The sequence below is a fragment of the Panicum hallii genome, chromosome 4 (genome assembly GCF_002211085.1).
Source record: "Panicum hallii strain FIL2 chromosome 4, PHallii_v3.1, whole genome shotgun sequence".
In the NCBI taxonomy this organism is placed as follows: domain Eukaryota; kingdom Viridiplantae; phylum Streptophyta; class Magnoliopsida; order Poales; family Poaceae; genus Panicum; species Panicum hallii.
The window spans coordinates 52,235,540-52,250,454 of record NC_038045.1 but is presented as its reverse complement, the minus strand read 5'-3'; the positions used below and the strand labels follow the sequence as shown (position 1 = coordinate 52,250,454).

Below are 14,915 nucleotides of genomic sequence, written 5' to 3'. Positions count from 1 at the left end.
CACACAGTCCGCGCACTGTGCGCAGTGATACGACGCGCCGCCTTCAGATCAGGCGGGCTTACCGTGGTGTCAGCTTACCTGCCCCGTGTGTCAGTGGCAGGCCGCACCTTTTGACCTTGGCGCGCCCAACTCAGCTTCCGCATTAAATGCTGGTAGGTGGAGAGGCGACCCGTAAGGGGCCTCCGGCCGCAGGCACGCGGCGGGGTCAGCCCCGCTCCTCCCGCTGGGCAGCACATGGCGGCACCGGACCCCTTCCCGGGGGAAAGAGGGGTCCGGGGCCCCCGTGGCCGGCCGGAACGGGCTGGCCTGTGATGGTCTGGCCATCACACGTGGCGGCCCCGGACCTCCCAGGGGAGGCCGGGTCCGCAGGGGTTACCCGAGAGCTCTCCCGCTCACGTGGGTGTGTAGAGGCTCCGGACCTCACGGAGCTCGGGGAGGGTCCGGAGACCGTGGTCCCTGCTGTCAGGCCCGGAGGCCGTATGCCACGTGGCCCAGAGGCGAGGGGGAGCGTGGATTATGAGAAGTCCCAGGGCCTGGACACCCTAGCAGGAGGTACCCCTATCTGTATGTACCGACAGAGGCCCCCGGGCCCACCTCGGGAGAGGGATGAACCCGCAGGTGGGGCCAAATCCCAGCATCGCGCCGGGTGTACAGCTCGTTCCCGCCAGGCGAGGGCACGGATGTCCTTTCGCCCGTAGCGGGATCCCCGAGGGACCCGTCTTCCGCGCGCACCGTGCGCGTCAGACGGTTCAGATTCTTGTCTCATTCGAGCCCGCCGCGCGGCTCGGGCGGTTCAGATTCCGCCCTTCCCACGATCCTCCAGCGCCCACGCCAATGACTGGTGGACCCGAGCCCACCGGTCATTGAGTGTGAGGGTAGAGGAAGGCGGCGCTGGCGACCGCTCGGCTTCCCCTCGGTCGCCGCGGGACGCGAAGGGGGGAGCAGTCTTTTGCATAAAAGGTATGCGCCGAAGGGAACGGCTACCTTTTCGCTCTCGCCAACAACAGACGCCGTAGCGCCCCTTCGTCTCCGCATCCCTTCTCGCGATCAGCTTCCTTGCGCCCGGCTCCTCTCTCTTCCTTGCTCCTTCGCGATTCACCCCAACAATTTCCATGGCTTCACTTCCTTTCCCGCGCCGCTTAAAGACCCAGGATCAGCTGGACGCGGTGCGGCGCCTTCTAGGGTGGACCGCGTCGGCGAATGCCGGGAAGGTCAAGGCCGGTGAGGTTCCCCTCCGCGAGCTTGCCGCGGGGGAGTTCGTCCTCTTCAACTCGTACATTATGTGCGGGTTGGTTCCTCCGATCTCCTCCTTCTTCCTCCTGCTCCTGGAGGAGTTCGGCCTCCAACTTCATCATCTCACCCCCCACTCCGTTCTCCTCGCGGCGGTCTTCGCCCACTTCATGGAGATGTTCGTGGGTGTGCGCCCCTGCACCACCATCTTCAAACACTTCTACTCCCTGGTCGGGACCGGGAAGAAGCGCGGCGAGATCGGCGCTTACTACTTCCAACTCCGGCACGGGATGTCGAGCGCCTACATCGCCGCCTTCTCCAGCTCCAAGTGGGAGGACTGGCGTGAAGGCTGGGTCATTGCGGTGACGGACCCCCACGACCGCCTAGAACTGCCGGAAGGGGGCCCCCAGAGCGACCGGAGCACCTGGAAGGCCAGGCCGTCAATACCGGTAGAGCTCGACCCAGTCCTGAACCGGATCAAGAAGCTGGCAAGGAGCGGCCTGACTTCCATGATGGTGCTGGGCGACTTCCTGAAGCGACGAATCGCCCCCCTGCAGCATCGGTCCCGGATGGCCTACGTGTACACGGGGCTAAACGACTGCTGCAGGATCGCTCGGGGGCCCGGCGGCGACTTCACCCGGGCGGAGCTGGAGGCGGCGATCCGGGCGATGACCGGCGAGGCGTTCGTTCCAGAGTCCCTGGTCCTCCCGAGCGGGGTGAAGGCCCTGTGCGAGGACCAGGCTCTGCGGTCAACGGTCCTGGCGTCGATGCCGACCCTGGACGAGGGCGGCCTGGCGGTCCGGCAACTGGGGGGCGACCCCAACCGCGGGCTCCAGATCCCTGGGGCCACACCGGACCGCCAGCAACGCCCCAGCGGAGGTGCCGGGGAGCCGGGACCCAGAGGTCTGGCCCCCGGCGGGAAGGGAAAAGAGAAAGCGCCGGTGCCAGAGCACCGGCAGAAAGACTGTGCGGGTGCTGCCCCGGCCCAAAGGAGCGGCGAAGCTCAGGGGGCGGCACCCGAGCAGCGCAGCCAAGCCGAAGGGAGCAAGTCCCGGAGGCTCCAGCGAGGCGATGGCTCCTTGGTGGGGGAGCCGGCGCCCAAGCGCCAGAAGACAACAGGGGTGGAGAAACAGAGCGGAGCTGCACCACCTCCACCACAGTACCGGCCTCCGCCGGGACAACAGACTCCTCCGCCACCACCACCAGGGCCGCGGCCAGCGACACCACCGCCTCCATCCGAGACCAGACCACCGTCCCCAACGCCGCCGCCAGGGGGCTCAAAGGTCGGGGACGGCCCCCAGAGGTCCGGGGGGTCCTCGGCAGGGAGGAGGATCCCCCGGCCGCCCGGGGCAGATGGGAGTGGTACGACTTCCCGTAAGTGGTTTTTATCAAGGTTTTTCATTTCCTTTCACGGCTTCTGGTGCTTAACCAAACAGGTGGTACGGCAGGCCGCAACCTTCAAATGCTCCAACTGGGGGACCCGGCCCCCAGCCAGCGCCGGAGTCTTCGGCATCGGCTCCAGCAGGGCCTCCGCCAGGAGCAGCCCCAGAAGCCTCCGGACCCAGTGGTCCGGAGCTGGAGGCAACCATGCCGCCACGTCCAGAAGCCGCCCCCCAGGAGGAGGCGATCAGGCCCACTGCGGCGGCAGAGGCCCCGGCAACAGCGCCAGGCGCCGAGGTCGGGCCTTCCCCAGCCGAACCGGCAGTTGAGGGGGTCGCTGCTACGGCGGAGGCTGCTAGGCCAGAGGCAGCGGCGACAGCGGCACCGGAGGCAGCGGAGGTGGCGGCTCCGGAGGCAGCAGAGGCTGCGGCTCCGGAGGCCGCCGAAGTCGCCAATAGCGCCGCCCCACCAGCGGAGGAGGAGGAACCGGAGGTGGTACTGAGAAGGCGTCTCCTCCCGAGCACAGCGGAGGTCCCACTCCCCCGGCTCATAGCCAAATGCCAACAAGCTCAACTGGAGCTAGAGGCTGGCATGCGCCGGGAGTGGAAGAAGTTGGAGGCGGAGCGCCAGCGGCTCTCCGACTGGGAGGTCCGCCTGGGGGACCGCATCAACACCGCCTCCGCCCGCCACGCCAAGGAGCGCGCCAAGCTCGTGTTGGAGCGCGAGCTCCTTCAGGAGGGGCTGGAGGAGGCGCGCGGCCGAGAGGCAGCGGCGCTCCAGCGGGAGAAGGCGGCCAACCGGCGGGAAAAGGAGGCCCTCGAGGCGCAGATCGTCGCGGAGAGGCTGAAGGAGGCGGCGACAGCTAGGGAGCGGGCCGCCCGGGAGCTGGCGGAGGCGGCGAGGGAGGCGTTTACAACGGCCGAGGCACAACAGGCCTCCCTCGCAGAACAGGTGGCGGCGGCAGCGAAGAAAGAAGAAGAGCTGGCCGCCCGAGAGGCAGAGGAGGTGGCCCGGCTGCAGGAGCTCCAGAAGCGGGAAGAGGCCGTGGAGGAGGAGCTGGCAGCCGGGTACCAGAGGCTCCAGGAGCGCGAGGCAGCGCTCCAGGAGAGGGAGGCCAAGGTGGAGGGGCTCCTGGCAGAGCAGCACGCCGGCGCCAACCGATTGACAAGATGGGTTGGCGCGGTGAACCCTCTGCTAGAGGCGCTCGGGGCCAACCCCATCTGGATGCCGGAGGCCTCTTCACCATACGGCGCCGCACTCCATCTGCTGGACTCCACCGCCAGGCGGCTGCAAGATGCGGAGGCCGGCCTACAGGACCTCCTGGAGGCAGAAGGACGAGTTGTTGCCCGGGAGATGGCGGAGTACATCCTCACCAGCTTCCGGAGCCATGATCCTGGCGTCCAGCTGACTCCCGTACTGGTCGGACCCCTCCGGGCAACGGCAGCCGTTGCGCGGGAAGGAGTCCAGGAGGCAGTAGACCTGGTCGCGGCCCGTCTCCGGCGACGTCCCGAACCTGCAGAGAGTGGAAGTGCCTCCGGACCTCCAGAGCAGTAGTGCTAGTATCTTTTTGTTATTTCTTTTGTAATATAATTTTTGTTATTGTAAAATAACTTCGTAATGTTGTGCATATTATCAGAGATGCATTTAAACATTTCGTGCGTCTACTTTTTTGAAAAACCTAGCTGTTTTCCTGGTCGTCGGTCCGGAAAGTGTTTTCGAGTCCACCGAGGTCCCCTGGCCCCCTGGGAGGTAGTCGCGATAAGTCGGGACTAGCTGCCATAGAACCGAGGTCCTGCACATGACTTAGGATCGACGTTTAGTAGACGTCCCCACAGGTTCCCGGTCTGGCCAGCAGAGGCCTCCTAAGTTGCGTAGCAAGTCAGAGCTCTAGGACCCATGTTTTAGGGCTAAAAAGGGGTCCCGGTCCCCTAGTACATGGTTCGAGGTGCAACGGCGCTCATCCTAGGAGGGCAAGGCGTGTAGGCTTAGGGTACGGAACCAGGCTAAGTGGCTACACAACCCTGGACCCCAGCAAAGGGCGAGCGCGTTTCCCTGAAGCCAGTTAACAGGAGTCCGGTTCCTTCTTTCCTTTGAGACAGAGGTCCGGTGCAGGGACGTAGCTACGCAACTTAAGAAGAACCTTGGCCATGACACAGACGCAGAAAACATGTGAGGGGTTAGCGTAATCAAGAAGCGAAAAATGTAGAATTGTATAGACTTCAAGGACGCATTCGAGAACAAACTTTCCCTTAATGAATTGGTGCAGAAGAGTTGTGCGATGTACGCCAGGGACCGGGTTTACGAGGGCGGACCTCCACCGCCCTGGTCCGCACGTTGATGCTACCAATTACAAAGGAAAAATTCTCTCTCGATCGGGTCCTAGGGATAGAACTTACGGAGGTGCTCAATGTTCCACGGATTGGCTAGTTGCATTCCATCCTCCGCAGCCAAACGAACAGATCCGGGTCGGCACACCTTTGTCACCTTGAAGGGCCCCTCCCAACTGGGGGAGAGCTTGTGCATACCCTCTCGGTTCAGGATCCGCCTTAGGACTAGGTCCCCGACCCGGAGCTCCCTACTGCGCACAAACCGTTGGTGGTAGCGCCGGAGCGCTTGGTTGTACCGTGCGTTTCGGACTGCTGCTCGCCATCTGCGCTCGTCGACGAGGTCCACATCTTGGCGACGCTCCTGTTCCTGCATTCCCTCATCAAAAGACCGGACTCGCAGAGAGCCCATGGTAATCTCCGGGGGAAGGCACGCCTCGGCCCCGTAAACCAAGAAGAAAGGGGTTTCCCCTGTTGCCCGGCTAGGTGTGGTCCGGTTCCCCCATAACACACTTGGGAGTTCTTCAATCCACCTTGCGCCATGCTTCTCAAGATCACAGTAAGTCCGGATCTTGAGCCCTCTGAGGATCTCAGCGTTGGCCCGCTCAACCTGGCCATTACTCCTGGGGTGCGCCACTGAGGCGAAACAGAGTCGAATGCCCATATCCTCACAGTACTCCTGGAAGTACTGGCTCGTGAACTGGGTCCCATTGTCTGTGATGACGCGGTTCGGGACCCCGAACCGGCACACAATTGACCTGAGGAAAGCTGTTGCTGACGCCTTGGTGATGTTGACCACTGGGGTTGCCTCCGGCCACTTAGTGAATTTGTCAATGGCAACATAGAGGTACCGGTACCCGCCAACGGCCCTAGGGAAAGGTCCCAAGATATCCAACCCCCATACCGCAAAGGGCCAAGAGGGAGGAATCATCTGCAGAGCCTGAGCTGGAGTGTGTATTTGCTTTGCGTGGAACTGACACGCTTTGCAGGACCTTACCAACTCAGCTGCATCCTGGAGTGCTGTCGGCCAGTAAAAGCCATGCCGGAAAGCTTTACCAACCAGTGTGCGGGATGAAGAATGACTTCCGCACTCGCCTCCGTGGATCTCCGCAAGCAAGTCGCGGCCCTCTTCCTGGGTGATGCACCGCATGAGGACGCCGTTGGCGCCACGGCGGTAGAGATCCCCTTCTACCACTGTGTATCGCTTAGCCATCCGGACAATGCGCTCAGAAGATGCTTGATCTTCAGGAAGGTAATTATCTTTCAGGTAGTCCCGGACCTTAGAGATCCATGCATCGGGAACTTTCTGAGAAACTGGGCGTGGCTCCCCGAGGTCTCCGGGACCCTCAAGGGAGCACACGACCCTTGGCAGGCTCCACGGATGGAGCGCCGCCGGGACCGCCAGCTTCGAGGTGCTAGTCCGACCCCCTTCGCCCAGGTCGGCAGGCTGGGCGGAAGGTTTCAGCAGACGTCTCTGGAAGACGCCCTCAGGCACGGGTGCCTGGGTCGATGCGCTCGCGGAGAGTGCATCAGCTGCTGTGTTGCCTTCGCGTGGAACATGTTGCAGTTCCAGCACAACGAAGTCCTTCTCGAGCCTCTTCACATGAATGAGGTAGGCCGCGAGCTGGGGGTTGTTGCAGCAACACTCCCCCCGGACTTGCCTGATGATGAGTTGGGAGTCCCCTTTGACCAGGAGCTCTCGGACCCCCAGGGACAGAGCCGCCGTAAGTCCGAAGATTAAGGCCTCATACTTCGCCATGTTGTTGGTGGCCTCAAAATCAAGGTGCACCATGTACTTTAGCTGCTCGCCACGTGGGTCGATGAGGACCACGCCAGCCCCGGCCCTCTTGCTGCGGGCGGACCCGTCAAAGAAGAGGGTCCAGTGAGGCCTGGTGAAGACCGGAGCCCTGTCCTCCGGACGCGGGGGGTCCATCCCTTGGTCCGGACCCCCGGAGGCGCTTGGTGCCGGCGTCCATTCCGCGATGAAGTCAGCAAGGATCTGGCTCTTGACGGCGTGACGCGGCTGGAAGTCGAGCTGGAACCCCGCGAGCTCTGCAGCCCACTTGGCGATGTTGCCTGTGGCGTTGGAGTTGTGGAGGATGGCCCTCAATGGATAGGCGGTCACCGCCACAATCTTGTGGGCCTGAAAGTAGTGGCGGAGCTTCCTGGACGCGACAAGTATAGCATAAAGGAGCTTATGCGTTTCAGGATACCTGGCCTTTGTCTCATGAAGGACCTCACTGACGTAGTAGACCGGCTTCTGGACGGTCCTGACTCTGCCAGGTGGACTGGATCCTTCAATTTGGGCTGGGGGCCCTTCGGCCCCCAAGCTGCTCAGAGCTCCTCCGGGTCGGAACCCGGCCGGACCCTCCGAAGCAGAGCCGGTTGCTGGAGTGGAGGAGGCCGGGCCTCCTTCTTCCTCAGGGGGGTCCACAGGGACCCCTGCGAGGGAAACTCGGACCTCTCGGTGACCAGCACCATGCTGATCACTTCGGTCGTTGCTGCAAGATAAAGAAACAGTGTCTCACCTGGGTCCGGAGCGACCAGGACCGGCAAGGAGGTAAGGTACTGCTTCATCTCTTGGAAGGCACGTTCTGCCTCTTCGGTCCATACAAATGGGCCGGACCCCCTCATCAACTTGAAGAAGGGAAGCGCCCTCTCCGCCAGCCTCGAAATGAAACGGCTGAGGGCTGCAAGGACCCCGTCAACCTCTGTACATCTTTGAGGCGTGCAGGAGGTCTCATTGCCTCGATCGCCCGGACCTTGTCCGGGTTGGCCTCGATCCCCCGGTGGGAGACCAGGAAACCAAGGAGCTTTCCCGCCGATACGCCGAAGACGCACTTCTCGGGGTTAAGCTTGGTGGAGGTCGCCCGTAACTTGTCGAAGACTTGAGCTAAGTTTTCTAAGAGGGAATTCGACTCTCTAGTCTTGACAACGATGTCATCAACATACACCTCGACTATATCTCTAACCAAATCACCTAGAGTGATGTTCATTGCTCGGGCAAAGGTGGGTAGAGCATTAAGTAACCCATAAGGCATCACTACATAACAATAAAGTCCATCCACTGTTACAAAAGCTGTGTGCTTCCTGTCATCACAAGCCATCTTGATTTGGTGGAAACCAGAATAGGCATCTATGAAGGACAGCAAATCACACCCGGAGGTGGAGTCTACAATCTGGTCTATACGCGGAAGTGGATAAGGGTCTTTTGGACATGCCTTGTTTAGATTGGTGTAGTCGATGCACATCCGAAGCTTCCCATTGGCCTTTGGGACTACAACCGGGTTGGCCAACCATACAGGATGGTAGACCTCCTTGATGAAGCCAGCCTGCAGCAGCTTGCGGACCTCTTCACGGATGAAGTTTTGCCGCTCGATGGACTGCTTGCGTGGCTTCTGCCGGACCGGCCTGGCGTCGGGGTGGATCTTCAGATGGTGCTCAATCACCTCCCTCGGGATCCCGGGCATCTGTGACGGTTCCCAAGCGAACACGTCAACATTTGCCCGGAGGAAGGCGATGAGCGCGCTTTCCTATTTCTCTCCCAGGTTGCCACCGATGCGGGTGGTCTGGGAGGTCTCCGCTCCGACCTGGACGGTCTTCACGGGGACATCGTCCGTGTCGGACGGATGCACCTTCGGTGCCTTGGCGAGGGCCTTGGCTCGTGAGGTCGAGGGGTCGGACCCCAGGGTGCCAGCTGCAGGGGCAAGCCCCGTAGCCAGCACATGGAGCTTTTCGACCGCTACAACAGCAGCGGCCCATCGCTTTGGACGGTGAGGACGCCCGCCGGAGAGGGCATCTTTAGGACCAGGTACCCGTAGTGGGCAACAGCCATGAACCGGTACAGGGCCGGTCTGCCGATGATGGCGTTGAAGGGGAGGTTAACTTCCGCGACCTCGAACTGCACGTTCTCGGTACGGAAATTGTCCTCCGTCCCGAATGTAACCGGTAAGGTGATGGTCCCTACCGGGTACACGGGATCGGGGCCCACTCCTGAGAATGGGCGTGATGGAGCCAGCTTGGACTCCGGGATCTGCAGGTGCTTGAACGCCGCATAGCTGATGACGCTGAGGCCGGCGCCTCCGTCGATCAGCACATGGTGAAGGCGAACATTGGCGATGGTGGGTGCCGTGATGAGCGGCAGCACCCCTGCACCCGCCATGTTCTCTGGGCAGTCAGATGGCCCAAAGGAGATGGTGATGCCCTTCCACCGCTGGTGGGGCGCCGCCCTCGGCACCCCTGGGTTCACCGAGAGGACCTCCCGCGAAGGGCCTTCACGTCCCGTCGGGAGACGAGCTCCGAACTGCCACCCTACATAACGTACAGCTTTTTGCGGCGCTCATCCCCGCCGGACTCGGAATCGGACTGCTGGAACAGTCCCTTGAGGTCTTTATTGGGGGTTTGATACCCCAACTCCCTCTCAGTCGCAGCAGCGTCGGCATCAGAGGCCTTCTCCTTGCCGGACCGCCGCGGAGGGGAGGAGCCTTCCTTGGAGGCTTGGTCACGCCTCTTGCTGAGGCGTTCCGCGAGCTTCTGGATCTCGCGGCACTCAGCGGCGCTGTGGCGAGCCCAGGATGAACAGGGCACGACCCGGGGTCGGTGCGCTGCTGTCGTGGGCGCTTGCCGCGGGAGTTCTGGCCCCCGGTCGTTGCAGCCGCAACGGCCGGACCCCCGATCCGTGACTTGTCGAAGCCACGGTTCTTCTTGTTCTTCTTCTTACCGCTGCCAGGGGCAGCGACACTGGGCCGCTCGTTTGAGCAGGTCCTGCCTGAGTTGCAGAGTGCCACGCACGGCCTTCTGCAGCTCGGGCGCATTTGTCCGCCAGAGCGAACAGGGTGGTGACGGCTTCCACCTGGTGGGTCGCCAGCTTCTCTAGCATCTTCTCGTCTCGGACCCCCTGTCGGAAAGCCGTGATAATAGATGCATCGGAGATACGTGGGATGGTTCCACGTACCTTAGTGAAGCGGGAGATGAAGGCCCGGAGGGTTTCCCCGGGTTGTTGCCTCACGGCGTGGAGGTGGGCTTCCACCCATGCTGTTGGTACGCACTGGCGAAGTTCGCCGTGAACTGTGCACAGAGTTCTCCCCAGGAATGGATGGATCCCGGGGTAAGGTTCATGAGCCAGGTCCGGGCCGGCCCGGTCAAGGCTACATGAAAGTAACTTGCCATGACGGCTTCGTTACCCCCAGCCGCCGTGATGGCGGTGATGTAGACCTGCAGGAACTCTGACGGGTTGGAGCCCATCATATTTTTCCGGCAGGTGAGGCCGAAACTTGGACGGCCAGGCGACCACACGAAGGTGGTCTGCGAGCGCTGCACAGCCCACGCCCGATACCGGCGCTTGGGGAGTCCTTGCGGCCTGGCCGCAGCCGCATCGAGCTCGGGCGCAAGGTCCCGACCCTCAATGTTGAGCCGTCAGTTGCGTGCTCGCTCGATGGAGATCCTGGCATCCTCTCCCGCATGCCTGCGGTTGAGCTCTGCCCGGAGGTCCTCAGTCCGTGCACTCCTTACTGATGGTGAGTGCACAGAACCGGATGCGCCGCCCTGGCGACGGCGCTGCCTGGATACAGACCCCCCCGCTGAGCCTGGGGAAGCCTGTGCCAGGTTGAGGAGGCGGTCGACGTCGTCACGCCATTGTCTGTGCGCGTCTGGCGACGCCGCTTCACCAGGGGGGTTGCGGAGCAACTCCCTGGCTGCCATGAGGGGCCCGCTCGGTGGGAGCACCGATTGGGCCACGGAGTCCCGCTCCGCTGCACATGGTGGAGCAGCACGCGGAGCCACCCTGGAGGCGTGACGGCGCGAGGCGTGTGGCGCTGTCGACGCCACTTCTTCACCGATCAGGAGGTCATGGTGACCATTTTCCTACGCCATTGAAGTCGCGAAGGTCGACCAAGCGCAAACCAAACCTTCCCCTACCTGGCGCGCCAAATGTCGGAGGAATTCTCCAGCCGGGTGGCGGAAAGCACCCGCCTAATCCTAGTTAAGGATGGGTTTGGAGGGGACTAGGAGCGCTCGATCGGTGGACAGATGAACGCAGGAAGGACACGCAGATTTAGAGTGGTTCGGGCCGCCGTAGCGTAATACCCTACGTCCACTTTGGTGTTGTATTGGCTGCGTGAGCCTGAATGGAAAACAGCCTAAACTTGCGTGTGGACCTGGAACTTGGAACGTCTAGTGTAAGTGTTTTTTTTCCTTGTGTTCTAACGAGTGCATTCTCCCTTTTATAGGCCAAGGGAGTGCTTACACTGAGCGGGACCCCGACATGTGGGTCCGGCCAACAGGAGCTTGTTCTACGAGAGATATGGAGGTCATCTCCTCGAGCTCCTCTCCGTAGTCCTCTCGATCGGGAAGTTGATGTGCGTATCCACAGTCGGGATACGGCCGTGTACAGCCTTGTCTTGTACAGTGTTCGGTGTCAGCGTTGCCCAACAGTGTAGCCGTGCTGTCACTGTTGGGATGGAACCTCCAGTCAGGGGTGAGCCAGCGCTGGCTCGTACCATGCGCACTGTTACAGCGCAAGCCTTAGCACGCCTATTACAGACCATCATCACGCGCGAGACCGTGACGGGACTGCACACAGTCCGCGCACTGTCGCGGTGATACGACGCGCCGCCTTCAGATCAGGCGGGCTTACGTGGTGTCAGCTTACCTGCACCGTGTGTCAGTGGCAGGCCGCACCTTTTGACCTTGGCCGCCCAACTCAGCTACCGCATTAAATGCTGGTAGGTGGAGAGGCGACCCGTAAGGGGCCTCCGGCCGCAGGCACGCGGCGGGGTCAGCCCGCTCCCCGCGGGCAGCACATGGCGCACCGGACCCCTTCCCGGGGAAAGAGGGGTCCGGGGCCCCGTGGCCGGCCGGAGCGGGCTAGCCTGTGATGGTCTGGCCATCACACGTGGCGGCCCCGGACCTCCCAGGGGAGGCCGGGTCCGCAGGGATTACCCGAGAGCTCTCCCGCCCACGTGGGTGTGCAGAGGCCCCGGACCTCACGGAGCTCGGGGAGGGTCCGGAGACCGTGGTCCCAGCTGTCAGGCCCGGAGGCCGTATGCCACGTGGCCCAGAGGCAAAGGGGGAGCGTGGATTATGAGAAGTCCCAGGGCCTGGACACCCTAGCAGGAGGTACCCTATCTGTATGTACCACATAAACCTTGTATTAGCTAGTATATACTAGGTTCCTTAGTGACTAAGGTAGGCAGGTTGCTAGAAGGGTTTTTAGGCTTCTAGGTGATTAGGAGTTAGAAGTTAATTAGGAATTGGCTCGGTATCAGATTGAGCTGTAAAAGGGCACTGTAGCACCGACCGTTCTATAAAAGGACATGTATACTCCTATGTAAGGGATAGCTTCATTTTTGTTACTCATATCTGAGTTGGAACCCCTCTCCTTCGTGGCAGTGGCAGAGGCATACTGCCAAACGGTGTTCGGTTGTGTGTGTGGCGTTAGATTTGCAACTCCCGGACAGAATGAGGCTCCATATTCTAGTTTTAACTTTACCAGGCTGCGAAGAATCCTAATAGCTGTGAAGAAGGAAAAAACAGTATATTCATCAAGACTGTAGTAGGCATGCGTATCTGTTAGTTCGTTCAGCATTCATCATCAGCTACTCTCTGAGTGTCTGCCACACTGTGTTTGTTCATGACATCGGAAGAATTCTCTCCCTAATTAAATGCTTTGAAAGTAGAGAAATTGTGATATCACATTATTTGTAGAGGTTTGGATGATCATTTCACATTTTTCTTTCCTGGAACTCTGTATCTCCTAGAACTTTGTAGAGTTTGGAGGTGAGTGAGATATTTTTCTTTCCTGTACTCATGGTGTTCACATTATGGCACGAAACAGCATATACAAAAGTAAAGATGGAGAGAATAACAACAATACAGACATCTGTATCTACGGTGTTCAGTCCTACGAATACCCGAACTCGACAGGGTACAGACCTAGAAATACTGAAAATTGGCGGAAGAATTGGCGGCTGCAACACCAGTGGTAACTACTCGGAGCAGCCGCCACTGTTCTCTCCGTCGCCATCTTCTCCTAGATCTGAACTGACTGAAGTCTACAGGGTCAGGGACAGAAGGTGGATGAGCACCCCTCACAAGTGCCAGTTCACCCCCTCAAAGAACGGGTGCTGCTTGATTTCAGAGGCACCCCTCTTGGTTGCAATTCTCTTCAAGGGTCCTTCACCAGAAGCCCACGGATGAGGTCTCGTGCCACATTGCTCACAGGTGGGCTGTCAGGGAAACGTAGTGGCTGCTCCACCACATTGCAGAGCGTGGCACGGTTGCTACTCCCCTTGAACGGCGTCATGCCAGTGCAGCTCATACAAGAAGATGCCAAAGGTCCACCAGTCCACAGCGCTGCCATGGCCTTCTCCTCTGATGATTTCCGGTGCAAGGTACTCATGCGTCCCAACAAATGACATAGACCGTGCATCTGTCGGCTCGGCATTGAACTCCACGAATGATCCATTGACACTGAAGTCTGATTTGGTCTTGCGGCTCTTCTTGGAGAGCATGCGTGGGAAGAATGCTGATGGCTGCATGCAGCCTTGGCTGCACCCGCAGTGTGGACTAGGCTTTTCTCAACACCATTGGCACCTGCATGGACCGATGAGGATTTGACTAGCATTGGGCTGACAGAACACCGCAGTGATAGGTCAAAGTCAGACAGCATAATGTGCCCCCCATCTCGGACCAGGACATTTTCGGGTTTCAAGTCTCTGTAGACAATGCCTAGCATGTGGAGGTACTCAAGTGCAAGCAACACCTCGGAGGCGTAAAATCTGTCAGATAAAATATAATTCAGATTAGCAAATGATATGTCCTGATGTGCAAGAATTGTATGGAGTATCGTCAGAGGTAACAAGCAAAGGATACTTGGTGATCTTAGATGAACCAACCTGGCTGATTGTTCATTGAAATGTCTGTTAGGTTGCTGCTGCCGAAGAGAATGCAGGTTGCCACCACAGCAATATTCCATGACAAGGCAGTACAACTTATCGGTCTCAAAGTGAGAGTACAATGTGGGTAGAAAGGGTGATCGAGAAGACCAAGGATTTCCCTCTCAGTCTCTGCCCGTGCCAACTTGTTCCTGTTGATGAGCGACTCCTTGTCCATCACTTTCATGGCAAAAAAAGTTTGTGTCCCCCTGAGTTCCACAAGGTAAACACTGCCAAATATCTCCATAGCCAAGGCGCTTCAGAAGCCTGAAGTGGAGTAGGCTGAGAGGTGGGTCCCTGCAGGTGGCCAATTGGATGGCCTCCCACCTGCCATCGCTCCCAGTATGCCGCTTGATATGTCCGGTACTGGAGCTATCCAAGCTGTTACTCCTAGAAGTGTCAAAGCTGCCTCGACGAACAGTCTTGTCACCTTTTCCTGATGCTTCCATTGGTGTGGCACCTGCTTCAGATACCATTGCTGGCACAGGATTTGCTGCATGATTTGTCGCATGACTTGGGATATTTTTGTCAGCTGGATCAGACATCTTGTGTTTTGATTTCTTGTCAGAAGGGATATGCGAATGCACTTCTGGTTTGGAGGCCGCAGATGGATTTGTTGACAGGCCGGGTTGGTTGCGCTCCGAGGCACTGTTAGAATGGCTATTCGTTGGGTATTGGAATCCATCTTGTCATTTGCACCAGACAGCTTGTTGTATGACTGGAGTTCATCTGAAATCACACGAGACAGCAGGAGCAACATCAGGACAGACAATAACAAATGTTTCTTATGAACGGGAGAAACCAGTTATTGCAGCAGGAATCGGTTATTTTGCGCAGATCCAAATGGACCCTCGTTGTGACTTTTGGCAGAACACCATGGATCATTGATTCAGTTTGGCATTACCCACCCACGCACGACCAAGGTCAAAGTAGCACGCTGGAGATGATCGTTCCAGGCACGGAGGAAAAAAAATTGGTCAAGGATGACGCGAAACGTGCCATCAAGGTGAACCATGGCACTGCATCGAACCAACCAACTAAACGGAAA

General features: G+C 59.4%; 1 pseudogene; it reads right to left on the bottom strand.

Moving 5' to 3' along the window:
* Positions 1-12,866: 12,866 nt before the first annotated feature.
* On the bottom strand, positions 12,867-14,519 carry LOC112890659 (annotated as a pseudogene).
* Positions 14,520-14,915: the final 396 nt, after the last annotated feature.